At 39.7% G+C, this 24,349-nt stretch overlaps 1 protein-coding gene across 30 annotated transcripts in view; it reads right to left on the bottom strand.

The window, feature by feature from the left end:
* Positions 1–24,349, bottom strand: part of LOC101422035 (zinc finger protein 596-like) — a 63,526-nt gene that overhangs the window by 25,756 nt on the left and 13,421 nt on the right. For 11 of the 30 annotated variants that reach the window (XM_058307755.1, XM_058307752.1, XM_058307757.1 and 8 more), the window contains one exon: positions 6,930–7,112. The gene's annotated coding sequence lies outside the window, so the exon portion shown is untranslated. Of the gene's footprint in view, positions 1–6,929; positions 7,113–9,519; positions 9,598–12,665; positions 12,763–24,349 lie in introns of all 30 variants that reach the window. The other 19 variants (XM_058307751.1, XM_012520874.3, XM_058307747.1 and 16 more) reach the window with 4 other exon arrangements.

Raw genomic sequence — 24,349 nt, 5'->3', positions numbered from 1 at the left:
GTCCCACGCTGGGGGGAATGCACTGCATCTACATGCTGAGTTTGGCTTTGAGAGTGGCCACATTTGAGTAACATGAAGGCTGTCAGGAGGAAACTCCCAGGCACAATGGTACTCTAGGCCTTGTTCTTATTGCAGGTGTATAGGCTCACAAGCATAGCCATTAGTATCAGGTGCCCACTGTTGGGCCCTCATTCCTTCCTGGTTCTTACCGTTGCACCTGGGGGACTGCCGCTGCTCCCCCAGGGACCACGACAGAGACCCCCCGGCCAGAAACCCAGTACCCCCCCAGCTTTTGTTTTTAATTGTTGGAACAAGATTTTTTACTCCCTTTTATACAGAGAGGAAAGGCTAAATGGTTCTTTTGTTTCAGTTCTCAATAGGCTTGAATTAGTATATATATCTTCCACATCTTAAGTAAGCTTTTAGCATGGACCTTAGGTATTCTAGGTAAGCTTTTAGCATATTTGGTTTGCATTTCCCCTGACTACTTAAAGTTTATAGACCTTGCATTGTTAAACTGTTTCCTGGGACTGGAGTCCTTGTCATGGGACTGCAGCCTTTTATCACCCCACACCCACAAGTCACAGATAGTTTAGGTTATCTCTGAAGAAACAAAGAGCCTCCCACCCACAGCCCACATCAAATTGTTAACCATGGACCATTTGAGCAAATATGAAGCCATTTTACTAAACAACCCAAATGTCACTCTGAAAACTATAGATAAACTCAATGCAGGCATATTACTACCCAAATTTAATGTAAAGGCAGAATGGAAAACTCCTAGACATGATTGTGTGCAACTTCTTTATGGCATAGACTCTAGCTTTCCAGGATTGACTGATGCCCAACTATCAGATCCAGAGTTAGAATTATTCTCTGATGGGAGCAGTTATATGAATCATGGAAAGCATAAGATAGGCTACTTACTCAGTAGTCACTCTCACTGAAATACTAGCAGCAGAGACTTTTCTCTCAAGAACGTTAGCACAAAGCAATAAATTAGTTGCTCTCTTAAGAGCCCTACAATTGCTTGCAGGTTAAAAAGCAAATATATATACTAACTAGAGATATCCTTTTTTTCCCCAATTTTTATTTTTTAACTGTCTTTTTGTTTTTTAAAGATACAGATCACAAAAAAATGTTACATTAAAAAATATAAGAGGTTCCCATATACCCCACGTACAACCACTCCCTCCTCCCACATCAACAACCTCTTTCATCATTGTGACACATTCATTGCATTTGGTGAATACACTTGGAGCACTGCTGCACCACATGGATTATATTTTACATTGTAGTCCACACTCTTCCCTAGTACATTCAGTGGGTTATGGCAGGATATATAATTCGATATCCTGCATGCCCATGAGGCTATATGGAAAGAGCATCATTTGTTAACCACTATCAATAAAGATATTAAATCCATAGATTTAATTTTGTAACTGCCATATACAATTTAACAACCAAAGGAATTGGCAACCATTCACTGTAAAGGACATCAATCTACTAACAGCAAAGAAACTAGAAGAAATAAGCTAGCAAATAAAGCAGAGAAGGAAAGGTCCAAGATGGAAACCTCTTCTGCAACTCAACATGTTTTACCCAAAACCCCAATGTTACCTCACAGTGAAAGGTTATCTGAGCTTGAAAAATTTGGGAAACCTCAATTTTCAGTATAAAAACCTTAGCAAGGGCAAGAGAATAGGGATTCATAAATTTAACAGAACAAGGATTATTAGAAAGTAGAAATGAACATGATGATATGCATAAAATTCTTGTCCCAGGGGGACTCCTTAAAGCCATCATAACATACTTTCACCAAATTACTCATTATGGATGTGAAACACTGTATAAATGGATTAGTCAGTTCCTGGTGAGGCCCAGTTTATGCTGAGCCATTCAAAATATAACTAATCAATGTGTGACTGTGCACTCAAGTAAATCCTTGACCCCACCCCAAGTTCCCCACCTTAACAAAAGGAGTGCACTATCAAGGGTTGGGCAGAGCTGAAGACTGGCCAGTTGATTTTACTGTGATGCCAAAAGCCACCAAAAATTTTAGATACCTGTTAGTGTTAGTTGATTCTTTTACTGAATGCAAAGAAGCTTTTACTTGTCAGACAAAAAGGCCATGAAGTGGTTAAATGTCTACTAAGGGAAATTATTCCTAGGTTTTGACTCCCTCTTTCCATTCAAAGTGACAATGGTGTCACTTTTGTTTCTAAAGTAGTCACAGCTGTTTCCAGTTTACTGGGCATTGATTGGCAACTACACACTTCTAGGCAGAATGCATGCACTGAACATAAAATAACATCTAGCAAAAATCTGCCTAGAGAGAAAACTAAAATGGGTTAAAGTCCTACCTATTGCACTCCTGAGGATAAAAGTAGCACCCTGAAGTGGGCTAGATTTAAAGACTTTTGAGATGACATATAGAAGGCAATATGCATTCTATTTCTGAATTAGCCACCGTACAAAATGTGAAATGCTTAGGAGCTACCCTGCCTGAAATTATACTCCCAAATATTTTTAAGTTCCCCACCGATATTCCCTTACAGAATTATCAACCTGGGGACTAGGTGTGGTTGTGTATATGGAAAGACAAACACATCTGAGCACAATTAAACTCCAAGTGGGTAGGACCATATCTGATATTTCTTGTCACTCACTCTTCTCTTAAGATAAAAGGCATCAAACCATGGACCCATTGTATTAGAGTCAAGCCACAACTAATCCTGCAAGGTGACTCTCCACCACTTAGTCAAAAAATAGCCATTACCACTGACCCACCTGAAGTATCATAACATAAGTATACTTGTGAACCTCTGAATGAACTCAAATATTTGTTCAAAACATCTTCATGAGTGACTGGTGGTTATTGTGTTTACTGTTAATTGTCCCTTTTTCTTATTTTTCTAAGATTGTGAATTCTAGATAATTTAATTTTTCTTACACATTTGGGATTCACTCCCAATTGAATCCTCTGGACATGATTACTCAACTATTTTATGCTCTTTTTCCTGTTCTTAACTGTACTATCACAAGATAATAATTTGTTTCTCCAATGGGCTCATTCTTATGCTAACTCTGTAAACCAGTCTAATTGTTGGGTCTGCAGGCAGCTGCCAACTTCAATTATTTCTGAATTACGCTGGTGGATAGCTCCTGTACAAAGTACTGATTGGAAAGCTTTAAAATATTTTATAAAAGAAATGCAAAATGGGAAGGAGCATTAAATATTAAATACCATACATATAACTAGAGCCAACCCTGACTATTTGCCAGTAAACTTAACAAAACCTGGTCACTGGCCCTGATTCTCAGATAAACTGACTACTAGAACTGCTTTGAAGTATTCTCAATTAGATGATCAAACTGAAAATTTAAGCATAAGAGAAGAGTTTGGACATTCCCACTTTGGGACAGAATGTTTTGGCTCACCCCTGGTTATGGTAAATTAAGTCAAATAGCACCGCTGTGAGGGAAAAATAGAATCACTCCCAGCAGCACAATCCCTCCCTTAGTAATTAATTAGGGCACATGTTAACTGAAAATTGCTGGCAAACAATCACTTTACAGGCTGGTGATTGGGAAAACAGAATACACTGGGTAGCACCAATGGTACACAATGGATTTGTGTAACAGGCCTGTGGCCATGGTTACCCCCAGGAAGTTGAGAAGATATACCATGGGGGTACCATGGGCCCAAGTAACTGTTCATACTTCCCTCCATCTACTGCAGCTAACTTACCCCTGCTATAAGCCAGATGGCTCCATTCCATCTTCCATTGGCACAATCACCTTGCAGCAATTTTTGTTCCTTAGGAATTGAAGATGTAATTGCTAGAGTGGAAGCTCTAATTAATTTTATTCCTCAAGCTCTAAATGATAGCCCTTATTAACACTGAAATGACCCTGTTGGGTAAAGCCATTCTACAAAATTGAATGGTGTCAGACATTGCAACAGCTTCTCAAAGAGCTATATGTACTCTAATACGATCTGAATGCTGTGCTTACATTCCTGATGATTGTAATAATAATTCTACTCTTTTAACGCATATAAATTTAAAAATTCAACCTCTGTCATCCCCATCTGCTCCATTCAATTTCTCTAATTTATTTATTTGGTTTCCATCTGTTGTTGGACAGGGCTAAGTATTCAGGCAGGTTAGTATACGGAAAAGGAAATATGAGTCACAGGAGGTGCCTGGCAGAGACCACAGCCATGAAGCCCTGCCCAGAAACACCCTGAGGAAAAAGTCGGTACTAAAAACAAAGCTGAGATCCTGGCCATGAGGTCCCATTTGGAACCCTTTGTGAGTCAAAGGAAAGGTCTGGATAATTCCAAAAATATGCATAATCACCACTGGCACCCTGAGAGCTATCAAGAGGGAACCAATCAAAAGAGCAAACAGCTGGGCCCCTCCCCAACATTAGGAACGGGGAGGAGGAATGGTCTTAAAAAGGCCTAACCTAGAGGCTCACATGTGCGTCTCACCCTGCAGCATGCCCATAACCATGTCTGGAGTTGCATAAGCTTTTCTTTCTTTCTTTTTTTTTTTTTTAATTATTTATTTATTTTTTAAAATTACATTAAAAAAATATGAGGTCCCATTTAACGCCACCGCCCCCACCGCCCACTCCCCCCACAGCAACACTCGCTCCCATCATCGTGACACATCCATTGCACCTGGTAAGTACATCTCTGAGCATCACTGCACCCCATAGTCAATGGTCCGCATCATAGCCCACACTCCCCCACGTTCCATCCAGTGGGCCCTGGGGGGATCTACAATGTCCCGTAGTTGTCCGTGAAGCACCACCCAGGACAACTCGACGTCCCGAAACCGGCTCCACATCTCATCTCTTCCTCCCATTCCCCAAACCCAGCAGCCACCATGGCTACCCTTCCCACATCCATTCCACATTTTCTCTGTGGACATTGGATTAGTTGTGTCCATTGCACATCTATGTCAAGTGGGGGCTTAGATTCCATATGGATACTGGATGCACTCCTCCTGCTTTCAGTTGTAGACACTCTAGGCTCCATGGTGTGGAGGTTGACCTTCTTCAACTCCATGTTAGCTGAGTGGGGTAAGTCCAATAAATCAAAGTGTAGGAGCTGAAGTCTGTTGAGGCTCTGGGCCTGGGTGTCATATTATCAGTCCAGAGATTCAAATCCCCTAAATATATCTTAAACCCCAGCACCTACTACAATTCCAATAAAGTAGCATGGAAGTCTTGTGAAAAGAGATCCCCTCTGAGTCCAGTTCCATCACGCAGAAACACCAGCTCCAAAGAAGGGCCATCTGCCATGGCAGTGAACCCCATCTGCCATGACCATAGAACCCGTGGGTCTCTTTATCCCTCAAAAGAACCAATACCTGGGGTTGTATCTACTTTATCTGTCTCTCAGACTCTGCTCAGTTGTGCATAAGGGCATTCCTTCTGACAACCTCCAGACTCTTTTTTAGAGACTCATAGCCTTATAATCTCATTTCTCCTTTCCATTTCCCCCTTACATTAGGTCAATCAGCATTTTGAAGTCATGTTATTATATGTAGACAGGGATATTCTGCTGATCCGTATTGAACCTTTAATTCAAGGTCATTTTCTAGTTGTATCTTCAGCTGGTATGTGGTAGTTCTTTTGTTTCTTAATAAACTTTTTACTCCTTTGCCTACGCTATGGCATATACTTAAATTCTTTTATACGACATAGCTAAGAACCTAGAAGCCCAGAACCCAGAGCATTCTAACATATTTGGCAAGCCATGGCAGGAGACAAAGAGGCAAGTAATGCTTCCTGACCCCCACCAAAAACTGGTGAGTTTTTAAATTAAGGCTTATCTATGCCCACATATATTTTATTAGTGAGACCCCTGAGACTCTCATCCTGTGCTGTACCAGAGGTTTGTTCCTTACTCAGGCCCCAGATTCCTAATGCATTACTTCTGGGGACCCTGAGGCTGTTTGTCTGTAAGCTGCAGAGTAATTGGTCTTTGCTTCTCAAAACTTGGTCCCTGGCAGTTGCCATAAAATGAGTTCTCTCTCATGGCCACTTTCTAAGACCTCTGCAAGAGTAGGCCAAAAGAAAGGTCCCTAGCCAGTACCTTTTCTAGTGGGGAAGCCAGGATTGGAAGTTTAGGTATGGAAACCAGACCCAGACATTTCCCAAGGCCTCTAAGGCTCTGGGGATGCCCAAAGACTTAATGCTCCCAGTCCCCAGGGCATGGGGACAGTGAGCAGGGTTCTCAACTTCCAGGATGCTGGTTCAATGAGCAATCCATTCAATCAGGTCTAGCAGTGGGATGCCCCAAGACTGAAAAACATGTTTAACCTCCCCTAGGATAATGGGCAGCTTCTCCAGCATTCCAGCAGACACCCATTGTGGTTTCTTAGGAGGGACAACCTACCTAGTCTTCACTAAAATGGAAGAGGCTAATCTTTTCCAGCCATACCACACGGCTGCAGTATGGTTGAGAGTGGCCTCTGTATGAGAACGTGAATTTCAGCTAATTTTCCATAACAGAAAAGAAGGGTACATGGAGATCTGAGGGCCAGAGACTCTGTGGTCATAACTCCTTAAAGGGATGAGGAAATGCACTACAAAACCAGTCAATTTTAGTAAGCTCAGGGAAATTACTCAGAGGCATGATGAAAACCCAGCCTTCTTTCATGGAAAGCTGTTTGAGGCAATAAAAATGGCCTCTGGTAGATCCTGACTCTTGGTAAGAATAGAGCCTTTATCAGCCAGTCTGCCTTGAATATCTGTAGGAAGCCACAAAAAACAAAAAAACTTTTCCTGGGCCCCCAAACTTCCATTAACTCCCTTTCAGAAATAGCCTTCTCAGTTTTCCACAATCAAGACCAAGCCACCAAGATGGAGAATGTAAGGAGCAGCAGGCACAGGGTCCAGGACAGACTCACCTTTTAAATGCCACCATCAAAGGCATTGTGACCTCAGGGCCATCTGAATCCTGGCTCCACATCTGTAGGAACATGTCCCCAAGCTGGCTCACCACTCAGACCACCAGGACCTTGCCCCAGGGGAGGAAAGAAGGGGCCTGAAGCCAAATGTGGACCGTCAACCAGGAGGGGACTTGGGTGAACCTTGAAATGAGAGGTAAGATTATTAAATTTCTTAATTAACATGGGAGCCAATTACACAGTCCTGGCCTGCACTCCAGATCTCTCTAGCCTCAGTTGTGTGTAATAAGGGAGGGAATCAAGATCTAGGCCAGTTACTAAACATCTCCCTGCCTCTGGCTCATGTTTAATTAAAAAGGTTCCTGGCTATTCCGAGCCCACTGAATATTCACTTGCAACACTCCAGTCCTTCCAGTGAAAAAGCCTCACCAGGCTTTCCCCTTGCAGGAGGTAAAAATGGGGTGCAGCCCCCAAAGAAGTCCCAATTCATGTCTCATCATGGGCAGGGCTTGTCTGGACACCCTAACTCTGTAACTAGCAGATGTCCAGGGAATCTCCTGCAGGAGTGATGCTGGAGGGTCCTGCACAAGGTTTCTGCCATGGGCAGATACTGGGAGCTTTGTATGAAGGTAATTCTAAAGACAGGTCTTTCCCTAAACCAAGTAAGTGTGTAAAATTCTCTCTTTTGTTCTAATCTGTGCTTGCTTTAACTTTGTCAGTCTGCTTTTGTCTAGGAAATCATAAAACAGATTTGGGATTTGCCTGTTACAAGTTGGATAATGGTGAAAGGTAACCTAAAAATGAGTCTTCAAAGTTCAATACTATCTTGCAATTAGATTTGATGTATAAAAGAATCTCATGGAATTATTCCAAGTGCTGGAAAAATGGGAAATCTTAGCAACATTAATGTTACCAATAAAATAGTCTAGTTGCTTGATTAATAAACAAAAGTGCCCAATTTGTTTTGAAGTAAAAATTTAATAGAAACAGTAACTAAGAGTTAAAATCACTATATAGATGTCTTTATATTATACAACAACAGAACAATATATCTGCAATTGCTATAACTGGGTGGATTTAGCCTAGATCTACTATTGTGATGATATTAGACTAATGTACCTTGTTTATGATTATTTCAGTCTAGCCTCACCTTTACTTATTCTTGCTATAGTAATGGTAATTATAAACTGAACTTACCTTTGATTATGGTTATTTTGAGACTAGATTCTCTCTAGATGAATATTGTGATGGTAACTCAAAATTAAACTTATTTGTTTATGATTAAAGTCAAGCTTCATGCTTGTATATGCTTGCTATTATGACAGTAATTCTTTTTTCCTGAGTATTAAATTTATTTCAAAGAATTATTTTATTCAAACTTACATTTTACTGTCTTATGTGAAATAAGTATGATTAAAAAAATCTTGGGGGAAGCTGACTTGGCCCAGTGGTTAAAATGTCCGTCTACCACATGGGAGGTCCATGGTTCAAACCCTGGGACTCCTTGACCTGTGTGGAGCTGGCCCATGTGCAGTGCTGATGTGCGCAAGGAGTGCCGTGCCACACAGGGGTGTCCCCCGCGTAGGAGAGCCCCACGCACAAGGAGCGTGCCCCATAAGGAGAGCCGCCCAGCGTGAAAGAAAGTGCAGCCTGCCCAGGAATGGTGCCGCACAAACGGAGAGCTGACACAACAAGATGACACGACAAAAAGAAACACAGATTCCCATGCCGCTGACAACAACAGAAGAGGACAAAGAAGAAGACGCAGCAAATAGACACAGAGAACAGACAACCGGGACGGGGGGGGGGGGGCGGCGAAGAAGGGGAGAGAAATAAATAAATCTTAAAAAAAAAAAATCTTGGGAAGTGGGACAAGATGGCTTCAGAGTAAGTGCACTCTCATCATCTTTCTCACAAAAAAAATAGCTGAGAGGGACAAAATCCTGCCTGAGTGAGCTATTTTAGGAACCCACAAAGCAGGAGGCTTCTGGACATTAATCTGGAGAGTGCGACAAAAACTGTGATTGCTCGAGATAACCTTGGGTTTTTGGCACTTGAGACTGGACCTGTTGGAAGGCTAAGCCCCTCCCTTAGAGCAGGTAGCCACAGCATTACCCAAACACTGCCAGTCACACAGCAGTGTTCCCAGAACCCCAAATTCTCTGACTCTGTGGTCCCCAAAAACCTGCGTTACCTGAACCCCATGTTTCCCAAACTCACATTCCCTGAAACCACATTCCCCAAGCCTAGCATTCCCTGAACCCCACTGGTCTCAAGACAATTCCAAGAGTGGGACAGTTCAGGTGAAGGGTGCAGAGGGGTCTGACAAGTGGGGGTTCAATTGTCTGGACCCCACTTTTTGAGCTTTGATGAGCAAACCAGCTGGCTTGAGGAGAAATTAGGAAGAGGTGAGAGGTGAGTCTCCTGAGGCTGGGATAGGGAAAACTGGTCTGGGTAGAGTCAGGCAATTAGCTGTGCAACACACCTAAAGGAGGGGGACAATAGGAAATGCTTGGTAGGCTTCCAAGAGTGTATTTAGGGTTCTGGCAAGGTGTGGGTGCTCTCTCTCAAAGAGTGTAAGAGTCCTTACTTTCCATGCTGAGTTGATTCACCAGGGTCCCATTTGAATCTTGGAGGAGGGGAGCCCTCACGTGGGCTTCCTGCTGCTCTGCAAGAGAGAGAAGTGAGGAAGGGAGAAAGGAGGAAGGACAGATTCTTAATCAGTTTGTTCACTTGCAAAGTGTCAATCCTGCCCCAGGAAGGGGACTGTTTTTGAGGAGCAGATTGACCCAGAATGAGGGTTTGGTTCAGTTGAGGACTTTCAGCCTTGAATGTGCAAGGTCTCTGGTTCAGTTCCCAGCTCCTCCTAGAGTAGTGACCCACTGGGATATTAAACATCTAGCTGATACTTTGAGATAGGGAAAACATAGACGTTATCCTTGTATTAGCTTCCCTTAGGTCTCTTATTTTTCCTTAAAAAAAAAAAAGACTACTTTTGTTACATAATTTACAGTTTACTGACTAAAACCCACTCCAAAATCTACAGTGAGAAAGGTGCAGGGTAGTTGATTGAAAAACACCAGCGACCTGAAAAGCTCCACAGGGGCATAAGAGGGAAGTCTGTTTTGTTTTTTGTTTTTTGTTTTTTTAATGCTTGTTGATTCCTTGCTTGAGGGCTCATCTAGTTTTTTTTTTTTTTTTTTTTTTCCTTGTCTTTTCTTCCTCTTTATCCCCTTACCTATTTTTTCCTCTATTAGGTGATGCTGGCTTGTTTTTTATTTGCTGTGCTTCTTCAACCTCAATTTCCTGTTTTCTGTGTGTACTGATTTTGGTTACCAATGATCTTTTCCTTCCCACATCTTTCTATCTTCCACCTTCTGTTATTGCTCTTATATTCCATCTCTCTTTTTTTTTGCCCTCATTTTTTCTGGCTTTTTATTTCCAACACTTCTAATCTGTTTTTTTCTCTTGTATTAACTCTTTCTGTCATTGTCCTTTCTTTTCTCTTCCCTTTTCTCCTGATCAACCTGGCCTTTTAATTCATACTATATTCTTCTCCATAATCAGTTTCCCATCTAACTGTAGGTACCCTACTTTTTTATTCCTATAACTCTACATAGCTTACATGAGTTTAATATTCATTCTCCTAGGTCTTATACGGTTCTTCTGCTAATATTTTACCATCAATACAACTATTTCACTTTTTCCTTTCTTATCTCTTTGGCTTTCCCTAGCCATAATCTTCTTCCTTCAGGGGAACATAGACTACAACAAAGGAAAAGAATAAGAAGAACAAAGTGTCAAAGAGAAAACAACACACACACATACACACACACACACACACACACAAAAGCACCTAAATAAAACCCAAGAATAGATGGAGAAGCTTATCAACTGAACAAACCCATCAAGATGAAATGATGACTAGAAAGCAACCAAAAATTATGAATCATACCAATAATTAGCAAAACATGGCCCAATCCAATGAACAAACTAAAAACCAGGAAGAGGAGCAGAACACCTAACAATTAACCAAAGCACTCCAAACAAATAATGTGGACCAACTTAATGAAGTGTAAGAACAAATTAAGAATATTAAAAAAACACTTGAAGAGCATAATGAAGAAATTGTAAACATACACAAAGATAACAGAGATGATGGTGATGAATGGCACATTCCAAGAAATCAAAAATACTTTCTCAGCAAAAAACAGCAGATTTGAACAGGCCGGGGAAAGAATTAGTGATGTGGAAGTCAGTACATCTGAAATCCAAAACTGGAAATGATAAAGAAAAAGAATTACAGATTTGAATGACAACAGAAAATGCACAAATACATGCATTACAGGCATCCTAGAAGGAGAAGAGAAGAGAATGGAAAGGGACAGAAGGGGTGTTGGACAGAAATAATGCCTGAAAACCTCCAAAACCTATTGAGGGAGGTGGATGTACATGTACAGGAAGCACAAGGCACCCCAAACAGTAAAAATCCCAACAGGTCTAGTGAAAGATATATACTTGTCAAATTAACAAATGCTCAAGACAAACAGAAAATACTGAAAGCAGCAAGAGAAAAGAGAAGCATCACATACAAGGGAAGCTTGATAAGATTACATGCTGATTTCTCATCTGAAACCATGGAGCCAAGAAGGCAGTGGTATGACATAGTCAAGGTACAAAAAGAAAGAAATTTCCAGCCAAGAATACTCTGTCCAGCAAAGCTGTCATTCAAAAATGATGGAGAGTTCAAAATATTTGCAGATAATGAGAAACTAAGAGAGTATGCCAATAAGAAATCAGCAGTTCAAGAAATACTAGATGGTAGGCGGGGCAAGATGGCATCTGAGTGAATGCACCTCATAATCTTTCCTGCAAAGAAGCAGCTGGGTAGGATTGGAGTCCTGCTGGGCTTGCAGGGCAGGAGGTGTCTGGACGTCGATTTGGTGAGACAGTGACAGAAGAGATTCTTGCAAGAGAAGGAATTTTGGGACTCTTACATGGAGGTCAAAAGTTGTGGGCAGGACCCTTCCCCCTTGGGCTGGACCCCAGCTGCGGTGATCCCTGAAAACTTTGCTGTGCTGAAGTATTCCCAAAGCTTGAGCGGGCTGTTTCGGGGGCTTGCAGGGTAGAAGGTGTCTGGATGTCGATTTGGTGAGACAGTGACAGAAGAGATTCTTGTGAGAGGTAGAAATTTGGGTTTCTTACACTGATGTCAGAAGTTGTGGGCAGGACTCCTCCCCCTAGGGCTGGCGGCCTGGCCACGGTGATCCTTGAAAACTTTGTTGTGCTGTGGTGCTCCCAAACCCTGTGTTTACCGGATGCGTGGTTCCCAGGTAGTATCCCCTAAACTAGGTAGCTCATGCTCCAGAGACTCACATACCTTGAGTCTGCAATACCATAGACTTCCCATTCCCAAATCCACCGCACCCTGAGGTCCGTCTGAGGTCCTTGATTACCCTAGCCCTCCACGTTTTTGTGGGGTTTTTTTTCTCCTTGAGCTAGGAGGAGTGTGCCAGGTGACTTGGGGAGAGTCTGGGAAGAAAGGAGAGGCAAATCTGCTGAGAAAGCCCAATTTACCTAAACTTCCTGGGATAGGAAACTTGGTCTGGGAGAAGGTGGGGTCAGAAAATCAATTAGACCTTTCCTAGCACACCTAAGGGGGAGGGACTGTAGAACGTGCTATCTAAGCTTCCAATAGAATATTTGGGGTTTCTGGTGAGGTGTAGGTTCTCTCACCCTGGAAATAAAGAGTCATTGTCTTCTGTGTTGAGTTGGTTCAACAAGGACCCACTTGAATCTCCTACTGGACCTCTCAGCCAGCTTTTCTGCTGCCCTGGGAGAGAGAGAAGTGCGGAAGGGAGAAAGGAGAATGTCATATCCCTAAGAGTTTTATTTAACTGCAAAGAGGATTCGCACCTTGAAACATTGATTCTTTTCTTTTTTTGTCATGGTTGCTACTATTGCATTGTCTCCTGGTCTTTTCTCCCATTTTCTCCCCCAAGGTCCTTTTTCACTTTTTTAGTTTTTTTCTCTTTTTCTTTTTCTTGCTTGTTCCCCCCCCCCCACCTCCTCCCTTTTTTGCTCATTTTTTTCTCTCTTTTTCTTCTTTTTTATTTTATTTTCTTCATATAATAGGTCCTGCAGGGAGCACTTCACATTTGCTGTGCTTCCTCATTCTCTATTCCCTCTTTTCTGGGTGTATTGATTTTGGCGACTGACACAATCCCCTTTCCCTACATCATTCTATCCTCCATCATCTACTGTTTCTCTTACATTCCACCTCCCTTTCTTTGGCCCCCAAATTGTCTGACTTTTTATTTCTAATACCTTTGTTCTGTTTTCTGTCTTTTATCCACTCTTGGTATTATTGTCTTTCTTTTCTCTTTCCCTCTCTCATGAAAACACTGGCCTTTTAATGCATACTATATTCCTCCCCATATTCAGTTGACTGTCTCATTATAGGTACCCTACTTGATGCTATAACTATACACAACTTACATGAGTCTAATATCCATTCTCCTAGATCTCACATTGTTGCTCTGTTAACATTTATTACCAATACTACTTTATACAGTTTCTTTTCTTATTCATTTTGCTTTCCCTGGCCCTAATATTTTCCTTCAAAATGAACTTAGCCAGCAAAAAGAAAATAGAGTAAGAACAAAGTGAAAAAGAGAAGACATAACACTTAAGCATGAACAACTAATTAATCCCCAAGACTAGATGAAGAAGCAAAGGAACTGATTAAACTCATCAAGATAAAATGATGGCCAGAAAGAAACAAAAAACTACAAACCAAATGAATAATCAGGAAAACATGCCTGAATCCAATGAACAAACTAAAAACCAGGAACAGGAACAGAACATCGGACAAGTAATTAAAGCTCTCAAAACATATATTAGAAACCAACTTAATGAAGTAAAGGGAAGAGATTAAAATATGAAGAAAACACTTGAACAGAATACAGAAGAAACTGCAGTCATACATAAAAAGATAACAGGTATGATGGTGATGAACACCACAGTTCAAGAAATCAAAAATACACTCTCAGCAAATAGCAGCAGATTAGAAGAGGCAGAGGAGAGAATTAGTGACGTGGAAGACAGTACATCTGAATTTAAACAGATAGTAGAACTGATCAATAAAAAGATAGAAAAAAAATCCACCTGGGACTTAGGGACCTGAATGACAATGCAAAACGCACAAACATACGCATTATAGGCATCCCAAAAGGAGAAGAGAGGGAAAGGGGACACAAGGGATGTTGGAGGAAATAATGGCTGAAAAATTCCCAAATCTAATGACGGAGGTGGATGTACAAGTCCAGGAAGCACAATGCACCCCAAACACCATAAATCCCAACAGGCCTACCCCAAGACATATAATTGTCAAATTAACCAATGCTCAAGACAAAGAGAAAATTCTAAAAGCAACAAGAGAAAAGAGAACCATCACATACAAAGGAGGCTCCATAAGATTAAGTGCTGATTTCTCATTTGAAACCATGGAGGCAAGAAGGCAGTGGTATGATATAGTCCAGGTAGTAAAAGAAAAAAATTTCCAACCAATAATACTCTACCCAGCTAAGCAAGCATACAAAAATGATGAAGAGTTAAAAATATTCACAGATAAACAGAAATTAAAGGAGTATGCCAACAAGAACACCGCCCTTCAAGAAACACTAAAGGAAGTTCTGCAGGAAGAAAGAAAAGAACAAGACATGCAGAGTTGGAGGAGAGTGTAAGAGCAACAAAAAAGACAAAAAGAGAAGGAAAAAAACAAACAAAATATGACAAACACAAGTCCAAAGAAAATATGGCTAACATAAATAATTCCTTGAAAGTAATAACACTGAATGTCAATGGTTTAAATTCACCTGTCAAAAGATTCAGAATGGAAGATTGGATAAGGAAATATGACCCATCTATATGCTGTCTACAAGAAACACATCTTAGACCCAGGGATTCAAGGAGGTTGAAAGTGAAAGGCTGGAAAACAATCTTACAAGCAAACAATAGCCAAAAAAAGGCAGGTGTAGCTATATTAATATCAGACAAAACAGACTTTAAATGCAAAACAATTGTGAGAGACAAAGATGGATACTACATATTAGTGAAAGGGATAATCTTTCAAGAAGAATGAACAATCATAAATATTTATGCTCCAAACAACGGCGCCTCAAAATACATGAGGCAAACACTGGAAAAACGAAGTGAAAGAATAGATGACTCTACAATTATAGTGGGGGACTTTAATACACCACTATCAACTTTGGACAGAACATCTCAAAAGAGAATCAATAAAGAAACAAAAACTTTGAAAAGTATATTAGAGGAGCTGGACAGAATAGACATATACAGATCATTACAAGCTAGTACAGCAGGATATACATTTTTCTCAAGTGCACATGGATCATTCTCCAAGATAGACCATATGCTAGGCCACAAAGAAAGGCTTAATGAATTCAGAAAGATTGAAATCATACAAAATAATTTCTCTGACCACAGTGGAGTGAAGCTGGAAATCTGCAAGGTCCACAGGCCCAGATTTCACACCAAGAGATATGAAAGTTAAATAGCACACTCTTAGAAAAACAGTGGATCAAAGAGGAAATCTCAAAAGAAATTAATAACTACCTTGAAACTAATGAAAATAACACAACATATCAAAATTTATGGGATGCAGCAAAAGCAGTACTGAGAAGGAAATTTATAGCCATAAATTCATACATCAAAAAAGAAGAAAGAGCAAAAATTGAAGAACTAACTGCACATTTGGAAGAATTAGTAAAAAAAACAACAAAGTAACCCCACAAGAAGAAGAAAGAAAGAAAGAACAAAGATAAGTGCAGAACTAAATGAAATAGAAAATAAGAAAGCACTTGAAAAGATAAACAAAACCAAGAGCTGGTTCTTTGAGAAGATTAATAAAACTGACAAACCCTTAGCTAGACTAACAAGGAAAAAAAGAGAGAAGATGCAAATATACAGAATAAGAAATGAGAAAGGAGATATCACCAAGGATCCCACAGAAATAAAGACTCATAAGTGGATACTTTGAAAAACTATATTCCAACAAAAATGACAATTCAGAGGAAATGGACAAATCCCTAGAAACACAGAAGGAGCCTATATTGATGAAAGAAGAAATTGACGATCTCAACAAACCAATTACAAGTAAAGAGATAGAATCTGTCACAAAAACCTCCCAACTAAGAAGAGCCCAGGGTCAAACGGCTTCACAGGTGAATTCTACAAATATTCTGGAAAGAACTATAACCAGTCTTGCTTAAACTCTTCCAAAAAATTGAAACAGAAGGAACATTGCCTAACTCATTCTATGATGCCAATATTACCCTAGTATCAAAGAGAAACAAAGACACCACAAGAAAGGAAAATTAGACCAATTTCATTAATGGACATAGACACAAAAATCCTCAACAAAATACTTGCTAAATGTATTCAACAACACCTTAAACAAATTATACACCATGACCAAGTGGGATTCATTCCAGGTATGCAAGATCGTTCAACATAAGAAATTCAATCAATGTAATACACCATATAAACAGATTGAAGGGAAAAAATCACATGATTATATCTATAGAAGCAGAAAAAGCATTTGACAAAATACAGCACCCTTTCTTGATAAAAACACTGCAAAAGATAAAAATACAAGGAAATTTTCTGAACATGATAAAGAGTATATATGAAAAACTCACAGCCAACATTGTTTACAATGGTGAAATCCTAAAATCTTTCCCTCTAAGATCAGGAACAAGACAAGGATGCCCACTATCACCTTTTCTATTTAACATTGTCTTAGAAGTACTTGCTCGAGCACTGAGGCAAGAACCAGATATAAAAGGCATTCAAATTGGAAAGGAAGAAGCCAAAATTTCATTATTTGCAGATGACATGATCCTATACATAGAAAACCCTTAGAGGTCTACAATAAAGCTTCTAGAACTCATAAATGAGTTTAGTAAAGTTGCAGATTATAAGATCAATGCGCAAAAATCAGTAGCATTTCTGTACACCAATAATGAGCAAGCTCAGGAGGAAATCAAGAAACAAATGCCATTTACAACAGTCAATAAAAAAATCAAATACCTAGGAATAAATTTAACTAAAGATGTAAAAAACACAGAGAACAACACAACACTGTTCAAGGAACTCAAAGAAGACCTAAATAAATGGAAGAATATTCCCTGTTCATGGATAGGAAGACTAAATATTATTAAGATGTCTATCCTACTAAAACCGATCTACACATTCAATCCAATCCCAATAAAAATCAGCACAGCATTCTTTAATGAACAACTAGCTATGAAATTTATTTGGAAAAGAAAGAGGTCTTGAATAGCCAAATACATATTGAAAAGAAAAATGGAATTGGAGGAATCACACTACCTGACTTCAAAACATACTACAAAGCTACAGTAGTGAAAACAGCATGGTATTGGCACAAGGAGAGACACACAGACCAATGGAACCGAATTGAGAGTTCTGATATAGATCCTCATATATATAGTCATATAATATTCGATAAAGCCACCAAACCCTCTCAACTGGGAGAGAATGGCCTCTTCAAAAAAATGGTGCTTGGAGAACTGGATATGCACATGCAAAAGAATGAGAGAGGATTACCATCTCACACCTTATACAAAAATCAACTCAAGATGGATCAAATATCTAAATATAAGAGCAAAAACCATAAAGACCTTGGAAGACAATGTAGGGAATCATCTACCGGACCTTGTAATAGGAAATGGCGTCATGAACTTCACACCCAAAGCACAAGAAGTTAATGAAAAATAGATAAATGGGACTTTCTCAAAATTAAAGCCTTTTGCGTCTCAAAGAAGTTTATCAAGAAAGTGAAAAGACTGCCTACCCAAAGGGAGAAAATATTTGGTTATCATATATCTGATAGGACCCTAATATCCAGCATATATAAAGAAATCTTATATCTCAAAAATAAAAAGACAAATAACCCATTTAAAAAATGGGCAAAAGATTTGAACACATGCTTCTCCAAAGAAGAAATACAAATGGCTATACCCACATGAAAAGATGCTCAACATCACTAGCTATTAGGAAAATGCAAATCAAAACTACAATGAGATACCATCTTACACCCATTAGACCAGCAGCTATTAAAAAAAGAGGACAACACGTGTTGGAGAGGATGTAGAGGAATGGGAACCCTCATCTACTGCTGGTCGGAATGTAGAAGGATCCAGCCATTGTGGAGGACAGTTTGTCAGTTCCTCAAAAAACTAGCTATAGATTTGCCTTCAAGTAGTGAAGCTTGATTGAACCTGTGGGCCCCAAGGAGAGGGTGAGAGAGGAATAGAAAAAATGAAAGGGTGGGTAACTGGGGGACAATGGAAGTGTTCTGCAAGATCACATAATGATGGATATAGGCCAAGTTAAATATCACCAAAAATATATAGTAAAGTGTTTAGTCTAAAATGTAAACCATAATGGAAACCAAAATGTTACCAAAAATTTATACAAGTGCACAGTCCAAAATATAAACCATAATGTAAACCAAAATGGAGCCATGATTAGTATCCATGTTTCAGTATTAGTACATCAGTTGTAGCAAATGTAATATCTACATGTAAAAAGATCATTGCTGGGAAGGGGGAAAAGAATTTGATGTTGGGTATATGGGAGTCCCCTACATTCTATATGTGACTTTACTGTGACCTAATTAAGACATAATTAAAATTATTTTTTTATTCCTCCATTCCGTGGGCCCTGGGATGGTAATGTCCAGTCCATCTCTATATTGAGAGGGGGCTTATATTACACATGGATAATGGATGCAGAATGGAGGAATAAAATAGGGATTAGAGTGGACTTACTGATATTCTACTATAGAACTATTGTGACTACTAATAGAAAAAATTGTATCATTGACAAGGACAAAGTGGCCACAGTAGCTGCTGAGGGCAGGGAGTGGGAAGAAGAGATGTGATGAGGGGACATTTTTGGGACTTTGGAGTTGTCCTAAATGATATTGCAGGGTCAGATGCTGGACATTATATATCCTGCCATAACTTACTGAATTTACTGGGGAGAGGGTGAACTACAGGGTAAACTATTATCCACATGGTGCAGCAGTGCTCCAAAATGTGTTAGCCGAGTGCGATGAGTATGCCATAATGATGGGGAAGGCTGTTGGTGTAGGAGTGGGGTGGGGGATGGGGGTATATGGGAACCTCTTATGTTTTTTATAATGTAACCTTATTTTTGATGTAAGTATCTTCAAAAAAATACAAATTAAAAAAATGATGGGGTGGGGGTTGGGGTATGTGTTATATGGAAACCTCTTATGTTTTTTAATGTAATGTTCTATGTGATCTATTAACTAATAAAAAAAGTGTTATTAATTTTTTTTAAAGGATGTAGACTGAGGAAGAAATGGAAGAGATTGCCTTGCCACTGTATATACAGGGCAATACCTATCACAGAGGTGAAAGGCAAAATGTCAAAAAAAAGGTTTTATAATATTTTTCCTTTTTTAATATCCCAAGTTATTTTTTACTTTTAGTTTTCCTAAATTATTATGTATTCTATTTCTAATCTTTAAACCTGTCATTACTATTTCATTTTCCTAATAATTGAATTTGGCAATATATTAGGCTTTATTTTTGAAGAAATTTTGGATCACAGATGGGTTCAACCATGGCAGGGGATGGGCACTGGTGTGAGTTGTCATTGATGGGGGATGCATGGGTGGGAGGGAGTTCTCCAGGACATTCATATAGGGTATATAGATATGTTTGGACATTTGTTGTGTATTGTCATAGTGGGTAGAGTTACACAAGACAACTGAATGAGTGCTGAGTTCCCATCCTGGGGAGCTCTGTCACATTCCCCAATGGAATAGCAGCAATCCCCAAAGTGCAAGGGCAAAGACCAGTGAAGAAGGATGGTCCAATGATGGGCCCTTGATACTGATGACTATGCTTATGAGCCTATGTGCTTCAAATTTCAACTAGGCATGGAGATGCTGGGTACCTAAGAGTTATCGCCTGAGAGCCTCCATGTTACTCAAATGTGGCCACTCTCTAAGACAAACTCAGCATGTAAATGCATTACCTTCCCCCCCAGTGTGAGACATTACTCCGGGGATGAGCCTTCCTAGTGCCGAGGGAATACTACCAAGCATTAGCTGGTGATGCAATTTGAAAACGACCTTGAATAAAAGGGGGGAATGGCAAAGACAAATGAGTTTATATGGCTAAGAGACTTCAAAATGAGTCAGGAGGCCATCAGAGGGGTAGCGCTCACACACATCTTGGCAGGATTCCGGAGACAGCCAAAGTAGATATTGCCCAGGTAGTGGTGCTCCTGAGGGCTACAGAAACACCAAGGTCCTACAGGTCTACGGTCATGGCAGTTGACTCTGGAGTTCAGTGCCTTGCCAGTGGGCCCTACTTTGGAAATTGTTCTCCTGAGTGTAATGGAGTTGGACTCAGATGTGACTTCTCTACATATGCCTCTTCTCTCACTTTTTTGAGCCTGTGGTTGGCACTGGGATTGGTGTATGCTCAGGAGACATGAATCTCTGGACTGTCCATGTGCCAGCTTGGCCCTGAGCCTCAGCAGAGTTGTAACATCTACTCTCAGATTCTTTGGACTTACCCAGGTCACCTAACAGGGAGGTGAGGATGTTCTACCACCACACCAGGGAACCAAGAGAGTCCACAACTGCAAGCAGGAGAATCCCACCTATCAGCCATGTTCGTTCTAAGTCCCCTTTCACTTTAGAGGTGGAGTGGACATTGCCATCCCAGGGTCTTCAGGATGGAGGAATAAAATATGGATTAGAGTGGACTTACTGGTAATCTACTACAGACTTATTGTGACTCTAGCAATGGAAGAAATTATATCATTGATGTGGAGACAGTGGCCACAGTAGTTGCTGAGGGCAAGGAGAGAGAAGAAGAGGTGTGATATGGGGGCATTTTTGGGACTTGGAGATGTCCTGAATATTGCAGGGACAGATGCAGGACATTATATATCCTGCCATAACCCAGTGAGTGAATTGACTGGGGGAGTGTATAAATTACATTGTAAACTATAATTCATGCTGTGTAGCAGTGCTCCAAAATGTATTCCTCAAATGCAATGAATGTGCCACACTAATGAAAGAGGCTGTTGATGTGGGAGGAGTGGGGGGTGTGTGTGGGGAGTGGGGTATATGGGAAAGTCATATTTTTAATGTATCATTTTGTGTGATCTATGTATCTTTAAAAAAATGTGAATTACAATGTAAACTATGGTGCACGTGGTGTGGCAGTGCTCCAGGGTGTATTCACCAAATGCAATGAATGTGCCTTACTGATGAAAGGGGATGCTGATGTGGGAGGAGTGGGGGTGGGTGGAGAGTAGGGTAAATGGGAACCTCTTATGTATTTTAACATAATGTTTTATGTGATCTATTTACCTTTTAAAATAAGACAATAAAAAATAAAAAATATTTTTTAAAAATCTTTTTGATAACAAATATGTAAGGTATACAGGATGTGTTTTGTTAAAGGAAAAGAAATAATTTTATCTTAAACTAAAGTGACAGGTTGCAGCAGAATGAGAAAAAGAATATGTAGGATAATCTTGAATAGACAAAGAAGTTTATACATGTCAAGAAAAGGGAATTTATCCATCAACATCATGTTTGGTTAAGATATTATTGGTTTATAAGATTTTTAAGAGTCTTCTTATTAGATAATGTCTTAATGTAAAACCCTTATTTGGTTTCGTTCCATTAAAATCACAAATAATCCTTGAATTATTGGTCTGCTCTTAATAAGAATTAAGAAGGGAATTGTCAGAAGGTGGCATTGAAATAGGCAAGCAGGGCTCAGCTCTCTCACAAACACAATGGAGAAAGAGCCAAAAGTTGTCTGAGGGACCTGCTTTGGGGATTAGAACACCAGGACAGTGCCACACAACTCCTAGGAGGGTTAGGGACAGAGAGATGAAGAACCCAAAACAACAAACATGACTTACCAAACTACCATGGTAGATGGAAAGGACTCCCCTCCCCCACCCCCATGATATTAAGTTGGAGTAAGAACCCTGGCTCACTTCATCTGACTGAGAAGGCAACAGTCAGGGGGAGTCAAGGGGTTTTACTTTAGTGAATTCAGCCAGCAGAGCTCACTTTGAATGTCAGTTATGGCCAGACCTAAACACAGGAAAAGAGATTGAAACACCTCCATGGAAAGGTGTTCTGATGAAAACCACCTGCTGGTCAGTCTAGAAATTAAATGAACAAAAACTGTTTATGGTTTTCTCTGTGCTCTAACCACTGGGAGAAAATATTCATGCAATTAGTGAATGCCTGGCCCATTTTTGATAACTTAAGTTGGGAATTTTAAAGATGTAGAATAAATTGAACCAAATATCAAAGAAGAGCTGTTAGAAAAAAACAATAGGCAAGAGAGAAAAATTGGCCATGAGAGTAAATTCACCAACATATGCAGATGTCTAGATAGCAGCAAAAATTACAAGTCATATTAGGCAATAGGAAGCAATGGCCCAGTCAAAGGAAGAAACCAAATACCCTAAAAAGTTACAGAATTAAGAAAATTAATCAATGATAATCACACAACTATCAAATCAATTCAAAGACTTGAAAGGAAATATAACTAAATAGATAAAGTATATTAAGACACTGGGGTAGCATAAAGAACAATTTGAAAGCCTAAAAGGAAAAGTAGCAAACCTTATGGGAATTAAAGACATAATGGATGAGATTAAAAACACATTAGAGGCACTTAAAAGCAGATTTGAAAGGCTCAATGACAGAATTAGTGATTTTGAAGACAGAACATCTGAACTGGAAAAGACAGGAGAAGAGAAAGAGAAGACAATGGAAAAAATGGAACAGGGGACCAAGGAATCAAAACACAATGTGAAATGCACAAACACACATATTATTTGTATCCCAGAAGGAGAAGAGAATGGAAAAGGGGTAGAATGAATATTTGAGGAAATAATGAATGAAAACTTCCCAACCCTTATGAAGGACATACATATATAAAAAAGAAGGACAAAGCACCCCAAATAGAGTGAATCCAAATAGACCTACCTTGAGACACCTACTATTCAGAATGACAAATATCAGAGATATAAAGAATTCTGAAAGCAGCAAGAGAAAAGCAAAGCATCACATACAATAGAATCTCAGTAAGATTAAGTGCTGACCTTTCATCAGAAACCCTGGAGGAGAAAAGAAAGTGGTAATGATGTATGTAATATACTGAAAGAGAAAAACCACCAGCCAATAATTCTGTGTCTGGAAAAGCTGTCTTTCAAAAATAAGGGTAAAAAGTGGACATGGTGGCTGATGGGTATGGGGAATGGCAGGAAGAGATGAGATGTGGAGGCGCCTTTGGGACTTGGAGTTGCCCTGGATGGTGCTTCAGGGGCAATCACCGGACATTGTTAATCCTCCCAGGGATCACTGGATGGAATGGGGGAGAGTGTGGGCCATGATGTGGACCAATGACCATGAGGTGCAGAGATACCCAGAGATGTACTTACCAAATGCAATGGATGTGTCATGATGATGGGAATGAGTGTTGCTGGGGGGGAGGGGTGCGGTGGGGGTGGTGGGGTCGAATGGGACCTCATATTTTTTTAATGTAATATTTTTACAAAATCAATTAAAAAAAAAGAAAAAACAAACAAACAAAAAACAAAAATAAGGGTAAGGTCAAAGTCTTCACAGACAAACATAACCTGGTAGAATATGTTACCAAAAGACAAGAATAGCAAGAGATATTAAAAGGAGTGCTGCAGCCTGAAATGTAATAACAAGAGTGAGAGACTTGGAGAAGAAGTGAAATGAAGATTATTAGGAAGGATAAAATAAATGGTAAAAAGACAGACTATAGTATGATATGGCAGCAGAAAGCCAAAGGAAAAAATGGATGAAGTAATGCCTTTACAGTAATAACATTGAATATCAATGGCTTGATCTCCCCAATCAAGAAATACAGATTAATAGAATGGATAAAAATCAAGAGCCATCTAGATGTTGACTATAAGAGATTCACCTCAGATGTAAACACACAACCAGGTTAAAAGTGAAAGTTTTGGAAAAGATATTCCATACAAATAGTAACCAAAACAGAGGTGGAGTAGTGGAACTAGAATAAAACTAAATAGATTTTAAAAGCAAAACTGTTATAAGGGATGAAGAAGGTCATTATATTTTAATAAAATAGCAATAGCAATTAACAAGAGGAAATATTCTATTTATGAAACTAACACAATTACCCCAAGGTACATGAAGCACACACTTGGAAAGTTGAAGGGAGAAATAGATATTTCTACAATAATAGTTGGAAACTTCAATACACTGCTCTCAGCATTAGATAGAACATCTGGAC

This window comes from Dasypus novemcinctus, chromosome 12 (genome assembly GCF_030445035.2).
Source record: "Dasypus novemcinctus isolate mDasNov1 chromosome 12, mDasNov1.1.hap2, whole genome shotgun sequence".
NCBI classification, from domain to species: domain Eukaryota; kingdom Metazoa; phylum Chordata; class Mammalia; order Cingulata; family Dasypodidae; genus Dasypus; species Dasypus novemcinctus.
The sequence above is the reverse complement of the archived record's forward strand: the minus strand, read 5'-3'. Positions and strand labels throughout refer to the sequence as shown.